We start from the raw sequence: 19008 nt of genomic DNA on the forward strand, positions 1-19008 counted from the left end.
CACATCTACTGCGGGTGTGGCGCCTGTTATCAGACCCGGAGTTAGCAACATCCCCCAAAAACCCGAAGAGGAGCGTCCTGGCCCCTAGCCCTACCAGTGCAGCAGAAATGATGACGGATGATGATGGCAGCAGCAGCCGTTCTTCTCTGGGCGAGTATCTTAATGTTGTTCGTGTGTAATTTACGTTGAGTAGACAAACGCCGTTTATTCCGACACTCACACTAACGCACCATCCGAGTGGCGGAAACAACGGCGTTTTTGTCTGTCTTTGAACGCCGCTTTTTACGTCACTCGGCAGAAAACGCAGTTCAAAGATGCATAAAAACGGCCTTCTTTACGGCGTTCTGTGCCAGCTGTAAAGGCGTTTAAAACGGTGTTTCATTGAAATTATGCAGGGCACTCCCCATGGTTCCCTCATCCAATTACTTTCAACTCATTTCACCCAATCAAAGAAGAGGAAGTGCAGACCACACTAATGCATCACCGATTCACCATGCTGCTAAGTGATTGCCTATTCAGTACCAGTGCTTGTCACAGTATTGACTTGTATTATAATCCCACTATGCATTTTGATGTGTTTAAAGCATGATCAAGCAAACAAACGACAGAATGCTTTTTCTGAAACCTTAACTGTGGTACCTGTTATGGCAGCTCTGCTCATTTCTGAGCTTCTTTCTTATTTTCCTCTTTACTTCTCTTAACCTTTAACTTATGTCTTAGCAATCAGATTCTGCCATCATGCATTACTGCTTCGTGCCAGTTATTTTGACTTTTCTCTTCTTTTGTCTCCTCTTTTTTCACCCGTATTTGGACACTCGGCGCATATGGCTCCTTTGTTTACGTTAGGGATCAGCTGTTAGCGCTGCGCCCTGCAGCTGCGCTACCGGCAGACAGACCCGACATCCCCAGTGAGGGAAGAGACGGGGGTGATGTCTCCTGAGAAGGACACCTTACACACCATCTCTCCTTCCTGTAATCACTGTAAATGTGAGATCGCTCCCCGATATGATTGAGGAGCTAATGTCGCTAACCCGGTCACAGTGGCAGTACCCCAGCACTGCCCGGTACTCCCTCTGTAAGTAGGCTGCCCGGCTTCCAGCTGCTGCGGGCGGACAAGACGAGCAACAGCAGTGAGAGGAAAGGAGGGGGACTGGCAGTGTTTGTTAAAGACAGTTGTGGTACCCCTGGGCACATCGCTGTGAAAGAACAACTCTGCAACAGAGACATTGAGCTATAAGCCGTTAGCATCCGTGGAGGCCTGCCTTTGTGCCATACCCACTCCTTTGGTGGGAGTGGCTGGGGCCCGGCAGATGCCTGCACCTTCCCAGCTCACTGGAGGAGGGCCCAGGAGCAACCACCATGTCCGAAACCTGCACAGCCAGTGGTGGAGGAGGAGCAGGAGGGTCAACACCTGCCTGAGTTGGAAGAACTGCGCAAGGGCCGGCGCCTGCTGAGAGAGGTGGAGGAAGTGCGTGCGGGTCCACACCTGCCGAGAGAGGTTGAGGAGGTGCCTGAGGGTCCACACCTGCCGGTAGTGGTGGAGGAGCTGCATGAGGTGCTGCTCCTGCCGGAGGTGGAGGAGTTGTATGAGGGTCCATGCCTGCCAGCTGCAGAGGAGCCGCGCAAGGAGATGGAGGTCCCTGTGCCAGGAAAGCCTGCATGGCCTGAGGTCGAGGCGCATAATGGGCTCGCTAAGCCTGAGGTTGGCGGGACAATCCAATCCAGCCGAAACGTAGCTACAGCCATGCGTCAGCACTAAAAAATGTTTTTGTTTGTTGTTTTAGTTTGTTATTTTAGTTTGTTATTTTCGGGGGGGGGGGGGATTTCCTTTGATGTTTTTTCATTTACATATTGATTTGCTGGCCTAAAAATTCAAACCTAAAAATTGGACTATCATAAATCTACAACCGACAATTGGATAATTTATGGATGAAAACAGTTTAAAAGCCTAAAAATTGGAATTAAAAACAACACAGACACTAAATTCATTGAGCAAAGACAAATTTTATTAAAAAACAGTTAGAAACCCAAAAAACCAGGACAAATAAAACATAAATTCGGCAAAATTAAACATAATTTGGTACTTACCTGAACCTGAAAAAGAAAAGGATGGTAATTACCTTAATTCGGACCTGGGGAGTGCCGGATACGGTAGATGGGATGGCGACAACGTGACGGGTCTTGGGAAGGGTCATGGTAAGGCCCGTGCACTACTCCTGCCCTCCTCGTACAGGGAGGAGTTTCATTCCCCTATCCCTAACCCTAAAACAACAACAACAATAATAATTTAAAAATAAAATCCACAAAAATAACCATCCATCCATCCATCCATCCATCCTCATCCGCTTTATCCGAGATCGGGTCGCGGGGGCAGCAGCCTAAGCAGAGAAGCCCAGACCTCCCTCTCCCCAGCCACCTCCTCCAGCTCATCCGGGGGAACACCAAGGCGTTCCCAGGCCAGCCGAGAGATATAATCTCTCCAGCGCGTCCTGGGTCTGCCCCGGGGCCTCCTCCCGGTGGGACATGCCCGGAACACCTCACCCAGGAGGCGCCCAGGGGGCATCCTTATCAGATGCCCGAACCACCTCAACTGGCTCCTTTCGATGTGGAGGAGCAGCGGCTCTACTCTGAGCCCCTCCCGGATGGCCGAACTTCTCACCCTATCTCTAAGGGAGAGGCCAGCCACCCTTCGGAGGAAGCTCATTTCTGCCGCTTGTATCCTCGTTCTTTCGGTCACTACCCACAGCTCGTGGCCATAGGTGAGGGTCGGGACGTAGATCGACCGGTAAATTGAGAGCTTCACTTTTACACTCAACTCCCTCTTCACCACGACGGACCGGTGCAGCGTCCGCATCACTGCAGCCGCAGCACCAATCCGTCTGTCGATCTCCGGCTCCCTTCTCCCATCACTCGCGAACAAGACCCCGAGATACTTAAACTCCTCCACTTGGGGCAGGAACTCATCCCCGACCCGGAGTGGGCACTCCACCCTTTTCCGGCTGAGAACCATGGCCTCAGATTTGGAGGTGCTGATCCTCATTCCCGCTGCTTCACACTCGGCTGCGAACCGTTCCAGTGCGAGCTGGAGGCCCTCACCCGATGAAGCCAACAGAACCACATCATCTGCAAAAAGCAGAGATGAGATTCTGAGGCCACCGAAGTGAAAGCCCTCCGCCACTTGGCTGCGCCTAGAAATCCTGTCCATAAAAATTATGAACAGAATCGGTGATAAAGGGCAGCCCTGGCGGAGCCCATCACCCACCGGAAACGAGTCCGACTTATTGCCGGCAATGCGAACCAAACTCTTGCAACGGTTGTATAGGGATCGAATGGCCCGTAGCAATGGGCCAGACACCCCATACTCCCGCAACACCTCCCACAGGACACCCCGAGGGACACGGTCGAATGCCTTCTCCAAGTCCACAAAACACATGTAGACTGGTTGGGCAAACTCCCATGCACCCTCAAGTATCCTTGAGAGGATAAAGAGCTGGTCCAGTGTTCCGCGACCAGGACGAAAACCGCATTGTTCCTCCTGTATCCGAGGTTCGACTAACGGACGAACTCTCCTTTCCAGCACCCTGGCATAGACTTTCCCAGGGAGGCTGAGGAGTGTGATCCCCCTGTAGTTGGAACACACCCTCCGGTCTCCCCTCTTAAAGATGGGGACCACCACCCCGGTCTGCCAGTCCAGGGGTACTGCCCCTGATCTCCACGCAACATTGTAGAGGCGTGTCAACCAGGACAGCCCTACAACGTCCAGAGCCTTCAGGAACTCGGGGCGGACCTCATCAACACCAGGGGCTCTGCCACCGAGGAGTTGTTTAACTGCCTCGGTGACCTCGACCCCAGAAATTGGCGGGTCATTCCCCTCGTCCCCAGACTCTGCTTCCTCCTCGGAAGACGTGTCAGTGGGATTAAGGAGGTCCTCGAAGTATTCCTTCCACCGTCTGACAATTTTCTCAGTCGACGTCAGCAGCGCACCGCCAGCACTATACACAGTGCAGGTAGAGCACCGCTTTCCCCTCCCGAGACGCCTGACGGTTTGCCAGAATCTCTTTGAGGCAGTCCGAAAGTCTTTTTCCATGGCCTCTCCGAACTCCTCCCACACCCGAGTTTTTGCTTCAGCCACTGCCCGAGCCGCATTCCGCTTGGCCTGTCGATACCTGTCAGCTGCCTCTGGAGTCCCACAGGCTAACCAAGCCCGATAGGACTCCTTCTTCAGCCTGGTGGCTCCCTTCACCTCTGGTGTCCACCATTTGGTTCGGGGATTACCACCACGGCAGGCACCAACCACCTTGCGGCCGCAGCTCAATGCAGCAGCTTCGGCAATGGAGACCCTGAACATGGTCCATTCGGACTCAATGTCCCCAGTCTCCCTCGGAATGTTGTTGAAGCTCTGCCGGAGGTGTGCGTTGAAGATCTCGCGGACTGGGGCCTCTGCTAGACGTTCCCAGCACACCCTCACTACGCGTTTAGGTGCACCGGGTCTGTCCAGCGTCTTCCCCCGCCACCTGATCCAACTCACCACCAGGTGGTGATCAGTTGACAGCTCAGCCCCTCTCTTTACCCGAGTGTCCAGAACATATGGTCGCAGGTCTGGTGATACGATTACAAAATCGATCATCGACCTGCGGCCTAGAGCATCCTGGTGCCACGTGCACTTATGGACACTCTTATGTTCGAACAAGGTGTTCGTTATGGCCAAACTGTGATTTGCACAGAAGTCCAATAACAAAACACCACTCGGGTTCAGATCAGGGAGGCCGTTCCTCCCAGTCACGCCCCTCCAGGTCTCGCTGTCGTTACCCACGTGAGCATTGAAGTCTCCCAGCAGGACAACAGAGTCTCCAGGTGGGGCACCTTCCAGCACCCCCCCCAGGGACTCTAAGAAGGCTGGGTACTCTGAACTGCCACTCGGCGCATAAGCGCAGATGACAGTCAGGACCCGTTCCCCGACCCTGAGGCGCAGGGAACAAACCCTCTCATCCACCGGGAAAAACCCCAACGTACCGGCAGCAAGCCGGGGGATATTAGAATACCCACCCCAGCCCGCCGCCTCTCACCAGGGGCAACTCCAGACTGAGACAGAGTCCAGCCCCTCTCCAGGAGACTAGTTCCAGAGCCCAAGCCATGCGTAGAGGCGAGCCCGACTATATCTAGCCGGTACTTCTCAACCTCACGCACTAACTCAGGCTCCTTCCCCACCAGTGAGGTGACATTCCATGTCCCTATTGCCAGTCTTGGCAGCCGGGGATCGGTCCGCCAGGGCCTCCGCTCCTGGCCGCCGCCCGACACACAATGCACCCGACCCCTATGGCGCCTCCTGCGGGTGGTGGGCCTGCGGGAGGATGGGCCCATGTCTCCTCTTCGGGCTGTGCCCGGCCGGGCCCCATGGACTAAGGCCCGGCCACCAGACGCTCGCCCTCGGGCACCCTCCCCGGGCCTGGCCCCAGGGCGGGGCCCCGGTAACCCTATCCCAGGCAGGGTAAACTGTTCCCTCGATGTTCTTTTCATACGGGTCTTCTGAATCGCTCTTTGTCTGGTCCCTCACCCAGGACCAATTTGCCATGGGAGACCCTACCAGGGGGCAAAAGCCCCCAGACAACATAGCCCCTGGGATCCCTGTGACACACAAACCCCTCCACCACGATAAGGTAGCGATTCACAAAAATAACTAATACCAGAAATGCAGAGTTGTGCTGTCTGGGAAGAGGCATCTCTTGTTGTAGACCACATGAAACTTTTTCTGAAATGTTCTGTTTTTGAGCAGAAACCCCCTCTCATCCCCTTGAATGCCGTGCTGAGGCGTCTCGAGCTCCGCTCCTTCATACCTGAGAGGTAACTTTCCACCAACTCGCTCATACTCTCGAAATTGACCCGCTCGCAGCATTCTCTAGTTTGCGTTATACCTTTCATTTTTACCACCAGCTTCTTCTTGGTTCTGGTCTGGTAGGTGTAACTCTTGGGACCTGCAGAGACAAATTCCTGGATGGTGTCCCCATCTAATTCACCCGTCAAATCCCAGAGATGGTTGCCCAACTCTAGAGGTTTCTCCCCCTCTTTCACTACGTAGACCAGAGTGTCTGTGTCAGTGTGCAGAACGTTGCGCTGCAATTTTTCTAAATACTCGGAGAGTTTTAGGAGGGCATAGGCGGTGGTGAAAGCGGCTATGAAAATATTATTCGATGCGCCAGGCAGTATCACGCAGCGCTCGTTATAACTCCACTGAATTAACGCCGCATCCTTTTTTTTTTTGCTCTTTAAAAAAGAGACATGTTTGAAGTTGTACTGGCCAGAAAAAACAAAGTTAAAAAACTGACTGGGGCTTCTGACCAGAGTGGTCTGCACTAGATTGGTTCTCTGAGAAAACTTTCCCCAGAAGGTGTTGAGACACAGTCCAGACACCTGTCTCTTGGCCGGATTCACCTGGATTTTAGACGGGTCTAACCGTATGCCCTGATGCCTCTCGTACTCTTCCATGTATTTGCGTCTCTCCTCCTTGTCGTGAGCTGCTTGTGGAGGATAGCGTTTGCCTTCGAGAAAGGTGTGAATGTATCCTGCAAAGATGCTGCTGCTACACTGCTCAAAGTGCCAGACCTCTGTGATTTTACCCACCCTGTTCCTCAATTCTAAGGCTTTGTTGAACTCGACCGTGATCCAAACCCCGGTGAGAGCTCTGGCCTTCTCGTCGTGAGGGCACAAGCCGCTTTGGTGATTAGTCTCGGCGCAAGTGCGGCAGAGGGTGAAGATTAATTTGCCTCAAGACGTTTTGTATGGTAGAACGGGGAAAAAGAGACCTCGCAGCAGATACATGGTGACTCTGATCAACCCGAAATAATGACGAGGGTCGTCAAAATTCTCACGGATGATTTTGGGGTGATGCAGGGTGTAAGCGCGCTTCGCAGGGATGTGACATCTACATAATACACATTTTCTCCGGTTGAGGCATTGTACCGCAACCTCAAGGCCGAAGTACGCTCCCCGTAAAGGATAGGAGACAGAGGTTCCGGAGCTTCGTAGGTCCGCAGGAACTTTTTGACTTCCTCGTCGAAATTTTTTCATCTCACTCAATTCATGCTCTCACAGCGTGACCGTGCGGACGCGGTAAACGTTTCTCAGCTCCCGGAGCCTCGCCTCGGTAGAGGCATGCAGGTCCCCATAGGGAGCGCGAGTCAAAGGGCAGATCTCCTCAGGCCTGTAGCACTTTGGAGAGCCATGATAAAAGCACCCCAGAAACTCCCAGACCCACTTCTCTCCCTCTATCTTCACATATCCATCTACAAAGTACAGGCCTATTTTTTTCTCCCCTCCTGTCTTGAGAGCGTGTTGAATAGGGATTTTCTGAGAGCCAGCAACCCACTCCAGCAACTGAATGGACACGTGCAAGTACACTTTGGACGTGCATCTGTAGTTGTCGGGTGAGGGGATGGCCAGAGTGTTTTCGGGAAGGAAATTAGCAAGAAACACTTTCATGCACGCGGAAGCTATAGTGACGCAGCTGAAAGGGTCCACGTTCGTTTCGCCGATAAACTCGTCTCTGAATTTTATGCACGCCTCCCTCAGGATATTAACGTCATTTTGACAGTAATACACTGACTCTTTTTCAAAGTTAAAGACGCCTCGCTGTGCCAACGCAGAAACTCCTCCCGTTCGGTGAGGGAGATGTACTTTACGCCATAATCGGAAGGAGGGGAGTAAGGACCGACGTATTTTAAATGACCCCGCGAGCTGAACTTGTGGGGAAGATATCCTTTGGCTTTGTCCTGGAAGCCTAAAGCTCTGGGCATGGCGCTGAGACGCATGGTGAGAAAAGACAGCGAGTCTATGAATTTGAGAAGGAAATCCGATTCTGTGAAACATATAATTTTAATGCCTTGCATGATGAGCGAGGGTGTTATGCCCTCTCCCACCAAGTAGTTGAGAACTATATAGCTGTCAAAACCTTTAGCGTTGTGCGCTATGAACGTGGCCTCCCTGTATCTTTTCCTTCTGTATCTCCGAACAAACTTTTCAACGCAGTCTAGACCGTAAGCACACCACTCTTCTCCTTCTAGGGATTTTGTGCAGACCAGGTAAGGTGCATGCATGCCCTCCCAGTCGACGACGGTTTCAAAATCAAAAAAGATTATAGCGGCGGTATGAAGGCTTTCGGGTTTCAGAGGTTGAATGTAACACAGGTGCTGATTTTTTGTCCGGAGGAAGCTTGGCGCGACAGATTTTACATCTGACGGCCCCGCACCTGTGTTTCTTGCGGTGGGAGAGGAGTTTGCAGTCTGGGCATTTATACAGTTGTTGACAAATGCTGAGATTGGAATGACAGTGAAGTCTAGGCTGTTTGTGCTTCAAGTAGCACTCAGGTGTGAGACAAAACCTGTTACAATCCGGACAGATTACAGCCTCCAGAAAGTGAGCGGCGCAAGCAGGATCGAAACAGAGATTGCAACGATTTTGACAAAAGTGTTCCTCACGGTTATGGTAACCACTGTGACACTCCTCACAAATGTACGGGACTCCTAAGAATGTTTTTAGACTTTTTATCCCGTAGTAGTGTTGTTGGAATAAGAATAGGTACAACTGGTGAGGCGAGTTGGGGGACTGCTTTGATTAGCGAAAGAGTCCTGACGGGTGATAAAACACTACGATTTTACGATTTAGTATTTGTTCAAATTTGTCTATGTCGGCGAGGGTTACCTCGGTCCAATCACTCAGCCCTGCTAAACGCTGCAACTCTCTGCCGTGTTCCAGGGCCTGTTTATCTGTGAAATGAGGGTTGCTGAGGTAAGCCAGGTTAATGGCGAAGCACAGATTATCGTTCTCGTTTTTTACCATGTATACACAGCGCAGCTTTTTGATTATAATTTCATTATCTAACGTTTTGTGAATCTTTTTACACGGGCCGCTTTTGTCGAAATTAAAAACGACTTGATTTTGTGCGTTCGCTAATGATCTCCAGTTGAACGAGGTCGTTACAGTTAACTTTGGGTCTGATCCTATTCGCTACATCAACAAAGTTATCCCGGACATCTTTTTAAAATTGAGCGAGGTCGGCTACGTCACCCGCAGAAGGGTCTTATTTCAAAATTATTAAATTGTTCACAACGCGTGACCGCATCGTTCTGTACCCGAGATCCTCCGTGCTGATGCTCCACAGGTTGCTCCTCCTCCTGCTATCATTTATTTTCTGTCATTCAGCCCATTAATAGCTTTTAAGATGTCGGCATTGGATACAGCTTCCACTCTCACCTCATGAAGTTTGGTGCGGCTCTTCTTAGGGTTGGGGCTGTTAAGAGGGGTCTGAGGGAGAGGTTTGTATAAGCCTGCAAAGATTTTTTTCTGGCTCCAAGTTCATTATCAGTCCTTCCTTTCTTCTTGCGTCTTTTTTGGCCATATTTACTTGTCCCATGGTTGCTAGCTAAATGTTTCTTTACAAGCTACCAGTTCACTGTATTGGAATTCAACAGGAAAAAAGAAAAGGACAACTCAGTTCGGCCTGATTTTAGAGTATAAAGACGTCCTGTATGTGCCCAAACACAAGTGCAATGAGTCACTTGTAATAAATAATTGTTTGACTCCATATAGAAAATTGAAAACCTTAAGTCAGGGGTCTCCAATCCCAGTCCACGAGGGCCGGTGTCCCTGCAGGTTTTAGATCTCACCCGGGGTCAACACACCTGAATAACATGATTAGTTCATTACCAGGCCTCTGGAGAACTTCAAAACATGTTAGCTGTGTCCGAATTCAGAGGAAGGATGCTTAAAATGCCATATTTGGATGCAATGATGTCACAGCGACGAGGGCTGTCCGAATTCAAAGAGCACTCAAAATGTGGCGACAAATGTGTCCTACTTTTCCGCAAATTTGAGGGTTAGTTGTGTCCGAATTCAGAGGAAGGATGCTTCAATGCCATATTTGGAGGCAATGACGTCACAGCGACGCGACGAAGGCTGTCCAAATTCAAAGAGTGCTCAAAATGTGGCGACAAATGCGTCCTACTTTTACCCAAATTTTAAGGATGGGTCCGATGTATCCTTCGTGTCCTACTATATCCCAGGATTCATTGCGGGTCATAGAGGAGATTTGTTTCTGATAACGATGGTGGTCGAAGCGGGAGAGGAAAACACTTTCAAATGTAAGTATATGAAAATCTGGTTGTACAAAAGTTAAATTGTTATAGCGGTCGTGTTGTTAAGCTTTGGGCATCTGCATAGACATGTTTCTTTTATTTAAATAACTATAAACCAGCTTGTATGGCGGGTCCCACGGTTTTTCATGTATTGCCGCTTACATACAGCTAATTTCGATTTTTTCGAATTGGTGATATGTTGTGGGGAACAAAGACCAAACGGCTTCATTTATTAAAACGTGGAGAAAACGATCACCTCTTCACTGGGGTGAAGAATTGGGCCGCTACGGCGTGGAGGTACAAGAATAAATCAATGTACACATCCTATTCATATGAGTACGGTCCTTTGAACCTTTATGCTGTACAGCAGCGATCCCCAACCTTTTTGCGCCACAGATCGGTTTATGTCAGACACGGAGCGGCCTTTAAGGTATCGCGGATACCTTAAAGACAAAAACTGTGGTATTTTGTAAATATAATAATAAACGTGAATGTACTGTGTAATTGTGTAATTTTATTGTCAGCGTCCTCCTGAAAATGTGCCAAATTGAGAGTAACATCCTCCTCTCTGCCGCTTAATGCTCTCTGGTCGCTATGGTAATGTGTAAATATATCTTTTAAAAATAAGATACACAACTACAACAAGGGAAAAGACTCAGGGAAACCGAGTTGACGATAAAAACCCTGAAAACCATAAATTTCACAGCGGAGCCTCAACTCTCGTGGCCCGGTACCAAACGACTCACGGACCACTGCTGTACAGAACCTGTGATGTCCAGACGGTGTTCCTCTGGTGTTCTGCTGTAAAAACTTTTGGATTTAGGCATTAACATAGTTGCCATGGTTTCCTTTCTTCTCTTATTTGTTGTGTGTGATCAGGACAATTCTGGAGAAGATGGGCCTGCAGGGGAAATTCACCCCCTTGCAGGCCAGAAGAGATAATTTTAAAGAATACAAAGTACGTATGTGTGTTATCAAGAAGATAATTCTTAAGAACACAAGTTAATAAATGTGCAATTACTAAGAGTTGTTGTGGTGTTTTTATTTGCCTGCTGTCATTTTTGATTTCCTCTGCCTTTAGGATTGCAAGTACCCAGGCTCAGGAGAGGGGGTCAGTGGGAAGCCCACTGCTGCTACTTGGCCCTGGTTTGCCCTCATGGATGAGGTGATAGGACAGATGCCTTCCATTAAGCCTCCTGTCCTAATTTCCTCTCTCCCTGAGGACACTCCAGGGCCAAGCACAGCAGTGGGTGACCAAAACGACAGCGATGACGAAGCGAGTCAGCCACCTACGACAGGGAGAAAGAGGAAAAGAGACGGGGATGATGAGCTGCTAGACCTCATCAGAGAGGACATGAGGCAGCAAAGAGAGGCTGAGGAGAGGAGAGCAGGGAGAGGACGGACAGACTGTTTTCACTTCTAGAAAGATTAGTTCCCAAATGAGTTATGTATTGAGAAATTTATTTATTTGAATATATTTGTTACATTGTTATATGTGTTGCATTAGTTTAAAGGTTTTATGTTATTAATAAATTGATTCAAACAAACAGTAATTGTCACTGAACTCAATTTGATTTACAGGCATTTTTAACATGTATGAACATAACGCTAACTTTGAACAATATAACTTGGATATTTATTTGATAGCAATAAAGTAAATAACAATAACAATTAAACAAGAATATTTCAAATACACAGTATGTAAAGATGGAAAAACAATATTTTCAGTTGTTCACACAGGATTAACCTGAGTGACCTAGTTCCTGGACCGTTTCTTTAACAACTGTAATAGATTACAGGAAGTCTCTGGCAGTCTACTGGATAAATAAAGGATATATAAAAGTCACTGCCAAAACTGATTTCCGGTTTTTGGCCTAAACTGATTGTTCGTATTTAACCTGCTATAAATAACTTGTTGGTCTATAATACGTGAAACATATGTCAAATGTATCCCTCATTAATGATATCAAGTCACTTTGAGCCACCAGCAACATTCCTGTAACAAGGTAGAAGCTGCAATCAGTTTTCGGCAGTGACTTTTATATATCCTTTATTTATCCAGTTCACAAACAATCTTGTTGACATTAAAAATGTATTTTTTAAAAGTAATCTGGTCAAGAGGACAGCAGCCAGCGCAACAAATATATCAATTGTACCTACATTATAACCAGAGTTATAAAGATACTTGAACAACAGGTAATTATTGTATATATAAAACCCCTTAGTAAACCATGTTCACCGATGTCTATTTACAAACATACATAAAGATATTTCACATATTACACACGGAAACATTGGAAATCAGTTTTGGCAGGCGAACACTTTTTTGGCACAACGCTGGCAATAATTCAATTATCCATGTAATTAGCTAAGTAATTCCTAAATGTGTGTAGATTAAAGGAAATTATTGTACCTGGATATGATTGTCTCTGATGAGCCTAAGTTACAAAACGTGCGGGTGACGACGATAAGGTTTTCCTAGCTCCTCGGGAATTAAAATTGTCCAAACAACAGAGCAACATTTCTGGGTCCATTTTAAAGTTTTCGCGCTGTGGTGCTAGCGACCGGAAAAACACGCAAGTAAGGGCGGAGTTGAAGGCTAGGAGGCTGTCCACAGCCCATCCGTTATGTTGGATACTCATTGTTTGTTCAATAAAGTTTCTATGGAGAAAAAAAGGGGGCTGTCCACAGCCACTCACTTCCTGACTACCCGTCCGTCTAAGGACACTACCTTGTGACGTAGGTAGGTAGTGTCCTTATGAGCATCCTTCCCCTGAATTCGGACACAGCAGTTGAGAAGGTAATTTATCCATTTAAATCAGCTGTGATGGATCAAGGACACATCTAAAACCTGCAGGGACACCGGCCGTCGTGGACTGGGATTGGGGACCCCTGTGTTAAGTACTCATCAGAAATCTACGAGCTTACAAAGAAGCGTCCACACAGGTCGTCATCTTGGCTCCTCACCCCAATACTTTGTTTTTGATGCAGCCGTTTTATCAACTTAGAGCTGCATAAAAACCAATGAAACAGCTTCTAAAAGTTTGACATCAAAGCGAATCTAATGTCTGTCACTAAATTCCAGCAGATTCTTTACCAGGACCCTTTGTGTTAGTTTTCATGTTTCATACAACCTAAAGTGATACACAGCATATGCAGTGCTATACACATATATTTACATGTTTCTAAGAGTTTGATAACGAAGCTGTTACCAACATGTTCTTGTTCAACATGGGAAAAACAAAAGACTAGTTTCACATGAGGATTGAAGCCTTTGCTGTTTATTAGATAAGTCACGTAAGTTATGTTCCCTAAATACAATCATATTCTGATTAGAACTGCATTCAAAACTATTGAGCCAGTATTTTCAGCTTATATGGCAGAAACATTTTCAGATGATGAGCTTCCAACAATGAGTAAAACAGTAAGAGCATGTGGAGAGTTTGGAAACATCCCATTAAGAAAGAGAAATCAAACATTTGGATTCATTTTAATGAGTTCAGACTTATTGAAAATGCAGAGGAGCTGGTTGTGAACTGAGCTTCAGAGAAAAACAACATAATGGTATTCACTGTGAAGCTTTGAGTGGAAAAAGACAGAAAAACAACATGTGGATCCTGGAATAATGGGAGCTTCCATCTTTAAAGGACTGAAGAGGAAGAAGTTTACGAGGAATCATTTAGAACATTTTAAAACATCAACTGAATCTGAAGACGTGTTTCTGAGTGAAAGAGACAGATATGTACAGACTGAACTATTTGTTCAACAGTCACAGTGTTTCTCTAACAGGAGGACACTCTTTACACTCAACTCAGCACAGGGACACTGAGGAAGCAGGAGGGTCTGACCAGATTGAAAATGCAGGATAAAGAGGTTCAGTGAATGTGGTGTTGAAGGTGTATAGGTGGATCAGAGTGTCAGAGGAGACTCTGTAGAAAGACAGAGTGCCAGCAGGACAGTCCACATACACTGCTACTCTGTTAGAGACAGAGGAGAAGGAGGAGGAGGAGATGGATGTTTCTCTATTATTGTGCCAGACACGACGAGGACCCTCATCAGAGCAGAACAGACTCCAGGACTGATCATTGTATTCAAAAAAACAGTCATCACCGCGTCCTTTCCTTGTGATTCTGTTGTAACTCACTGCTATATCAACTCTTCCTATCCACTCGACCTCCCAGTAACAGCGACCAGTCAGACCATTTCTACACAGCAACTGAGGACAAACATCAAATCTGTCTGGATGATCAGGATATGACTGAACCTCCTCCACATGTGTCACCTTCCTGTTGTTGTCAGACAGCTTGAGGTTTGTGTGTACTGTGTTTGTGTCGATCGTGAGTTGACAGGAATCTGATGGAGAGAACAAACACAATCCAGCTGCAGTTATTGATCTATCATTTGTTCATTGATTGACACTTTGATGATGACTCCTGACATCAGAGATGTCAATGAGTGATGTGACAGTTTGAAGATGGTTGAATGTGTGCTGCTTTGTTTTCATGAATCACATTAAAAACACACTTACACTTCCTCAGACCTGGTCTCAACCATTGGACTCCAGCAGGTTCCACCCTGAAAGGAGGAGGGGGGTCAGACCAGCACAGTCTCTTTCAGCATGCACACATGGACATTACATGACTCCCATACACATACTGTTAGACACTGATAAAGGAACAGTCCGACATTTTCACAAATATACTTCAATCCATACGTGGATCAAACTACTGATGATTTGGACTGATCCTGGATCTGTCAGTACACCACTGTATTGAATGAAATATGACTGATTCAAACTGTGGCTTTCATTATCTTCATATTCCTCTTCTGTTTAGCTGGAATTGTGTTTGGCAGCTTCAATAAAGGTGCAACAGTGAGCCAACCCCCAAAAAGGGTTTAACGTAGGGCTGGGTTTCATCACTGATTTCTATATTGGATTTGATTTTGATTCAATTTGAATCAAGGAAATTTTACGTCAGACAGTCCGAAATATTATAATTCTGATCATTTATCAGTACTGACACTTGTGAGACTTCATCACAGGTGTAAACATCACAGCAGATGCCTTTGTGTCAAAGTAACTGAGAACAAAACAGAGATACATAAAGCAGATAACCACCATATAAATACTCTGCAATACATCAAAGACAAAAGAAAACCATGAATAAACATATGAACATTACCTGATGCTGCTTATGTGAAGCAGACCAAAGTTACAGAAGTTATATTAGAGACACAGCTAATTGATTTCCAATTTGGTATAATTTTAAAAAGCTTAAATTTCTTCGGTATTGAACAGCAGAAATGCGGCTTCAAGTTCATTTTCATAAAAACAAAAAATGTCCAACAGCACGGCTGACAGCACTGAACCCAACGGTAGACTGATGTGTAAAAAGCAAATTAATATTACAGAAAACCGTGATTTTAGATGGGTACACAGAGAGAGTCCGAACTGTGCAGGAAGTGTGATTGTATTGTATTGTGGTGGAAGCAAAACAGCCTAGGTAAGAGGAAATTAATGGCGATGTTTTTTCAAATGTGAAGCACAGTTTTTATCTTCTTTTACTGGTGGTTCAGTGAATTTTGTTCAGATAGTTATGTTCAGATAGTAATGAAACTTGTAGCATCTAGCAACTTGTGCAACTTGTGAGATTTCGGCTTTCAGCTCTGACGGCATGTCCGTGTTGGGTGAGAAAGCCGACATCTCACAGATTCTGATGCGTTGGATGGGATGCAGTCCCGTTGAGATGCCGGAATTTTCCACTCAGTTCGAGGTTCACCTGTATCCACCCATGGGCAGGGCTATCATTCCCTCTCCTGTGCCCTGTGCAACCACCTGGAGCTGGTCTGAAGCAGCCTCATAGATTTAAGATCTGCATTGACCCCTTCTCACCGCCAGTCCATCAACTACCTTACGTTGGTAACAGGCTCTTACACTTCCGGCTACTGTCTTAGGTTCGCGGATTTACCCTGTTTTGCTTGTACTCATCCCTTGGAAAGCTTCCAGCTTACACCTGCCTGCCCTCCTGCCACCTGTTTGGAATCTCTGGAACCCAGGTCAGCTATCCAATCCATTCAGCTCATCCGGAGCTACACCTTCTCCCCTCAGAGCTAGTCCAAGCCACTCTTGGAGTAGTCACTTTCAGTCAAGACACATAGTTACCTGAGAAATCCTTTGATGTATTCTAATCCCTCTCTGTCCTCTCTTTTCACTGCCACTTCTGCCACGATTACATTCACTGGACCCGTACCCCCTCATCCAGCTTAGTTGTGTTTTGTGTATGTTCTAGTTGCCACGTCGCCTTTCCAAGCTGTCAGGCTAAAGACATTCTTAGTTTTTCATGCCTCCTTGCCAAGAACTTATGTTAAGTGTGTCACTGAGTTAATAAAGAGTGTAAAATGTTCTCTCTCGTCGTTGCACTCGGTTCTGCACTTGGCTCCAGTTTCAGTACAGGCCTACGGCCCCTGTGTGACATCGGGTCCGCGCACTGTGTTTACGTCTTTGTGTTGAATCTGTTTATCTACTCTCATTTGTTGTTTTAGCTGTTTGGTAGTTGATGAAATGAAAGCTTTAACCAGAGATTCTGGCGTTACTAGCAAAATACATCCTGGACAGGGAGGAGAAGCTGGTTTGAGCAGAGAGTCAAGGAGGCCATTTACGTGAAAAGGGAAAGACCATCTCTGAATCGAGGAGGGGGCCTAAGGGTACATCTGTCACCATCTTACAATGCTGTGATTGCAGCCATTGCCCAACTCTCTGTGAATGGTACTCATGGTCACTGTCATCATAGGTATTTGATCAGTGGTTGTTGATCAATGGTCAGGACAATTTTTCAGTGACAGTGATGTAAAATGTTACTATACTAAATTCAGTAATTATATTACAGTTACATATATGTAGTTACTTGTGTTACAAAGTTTCTTGCATTCCCTGTGAGTAGAAAATAAAAATATACATGGATTTTTCATCCTACGCGCTGTGCTACAATCAGCTTTTTTCAGTTTGTGGGCCTGAAGAGGAAAATGCTGCAGTGGTCTACAGGAGAGCTATGGACATGATTTTGTTTTTTATTCAGCCTGTTTGGAGCCCCTGTCACCTTTCAGTGCTTAATGGACTATGTGCTGCATCCACACGCTGCATATGCCTCCATCTACCTGGATGATATTATCATCCACAGTGGCACCTGGGTGGAGCATATGCTGTAGGTGGCTATGGCCCTGGAGGCCCTGAAAGAGGTGAGACTCATGGCCTACCTTAAGAAGTGTGCAGTTGGACAGAGGAAGGTACAGTATTTGGGGTACCACTTGGGAGGCAGATGAATGCGATAGTGCCAGGGGGTGTTTGCACAGGTGAGCGGGCTGTCTGTGGGAAACCCTTGCTCCACGCACCTATCTTTTCTCTCCGTTTATTGTTCAGGCTGGTGCTTCAAATAGAGGGGGTCATTTTCATAAAGCAGGTAAGGGGAGTTTACCGCCCAATGTCACACATCTTCCAAAAACTGTCGGAGTGGGAAGCCAGGAATAGCACTGTGGAGGATTGCTTGGCCATCCAATGGGCAGTCAACTCTAAGACTAAGACCCCTGACAGTGGAAATCGAGCTGAGAGAGACAGACACTGCAAAGTTACATTACAACAACTTTTACAAAGCAGTGGGTACTTTAACAGAAAAAAAAGCATGAATTAAGGACACAGAAAACATTTTCAGCTCTTCATCCTTTATCACACATTCTCTCTATACCTGAGATTGTCTAGCCTCCGGTATGGATTCTTCCATCCAGCTAATAGCCGCTTCATTCCTGAGTCACCTGGATGATTGTAGCTCAAGTCCAGCTCTCTCAGATGGGAGGGGTTGGAGCTCAGAGCTGAGGCCAGAGAAGTACAGCCTTCCTCTGTGATAAGACAGCCTGACAGACTGCAGACACACAAAACACAACAATTCATCTTTAAACACAGCAAAGGACCCCCCCCCCCCCCCCCCCAAATACAGTTCCATCCATCCGTTTGATTCAATTTAGCTTCATTTATGATATTCTAAATAATCTAAATCTACTGTTGAAAATGCTAGGAACAGCAAGCCTGCACTCTGAAAGTTAAGATTCTAATTAAGTATGCAGTGTTGGGAAGGTTACTTTTAAAAATTTATTCCACTACAGATTACAGAATACATGCCCCAAAATGTATTTTGTAACGTATTCCGTTACGTTACTCAATGAGAGTAAATCTTTAAATCAAAAATCTTAAAATCTTAAAATCTTAATACAAAATGAGTAACAGTAGGTTGACATGGGTAAGGCTGCACTTTTTGCAGCGATCTCGTATAGAAAACTATTCCGCACCTGTAAAACAGGTTCGTGACTCCGAACCGTAAAGGCGTAAAACCGTAAAGGGACCTCTGGCTAATACGTCGGGTTCGTGATGGGCTCGTAGCTGAAAACTAGCTTTACTTTGTTGTCTGGGTCAACTTTGCTAGCGAGAGACAGAGAGAGGCGTTGAAAGGCTGCTCCAACTGAATTTTTTGTTTCGGAGGAAAACACGAACACAGTGTACAGTCGAGTCTTAATAGCTTACTTACAACTGGGCTCGTCAGGCACTCTTTTTGGCTGCAGTGGTTATTATTATATTTCCCGTTTCTGCTCGGTGACAGCTTGTACTTTTCCACTCTTTTTCTCCCTCCCTCGTGCTCACAGACACATAACGGGTATGGCAGTCTATTCTCTCTGCAGCACGGACTACACTGCCCATGAGGCTACATTCTTTAGGGCTATGCCTATTGCCTTCATATTAAATAATTTCTGTGAATAATTTTTAAAAATATTTCTTCACATCACCGCAAGCAGAGGGGACATGGGCCACGAGGTTAAGACACAGACATTAGAGCCT

This window comes from Oreochromis niloticus, linkage group LG10, assembly GCF_001858045.2.
Source record: "Oreochromis niloticus isolate F11D_XX linkage group LG10, O_niloticus_UMD_NMBU, whole genome shotgun sequence".
NCBI lineage: Eukaryota > Metazoa > Chordata > Actinopteri > Cichliformes > Cichlidae > Oreochromis > Oreochromis niloticus.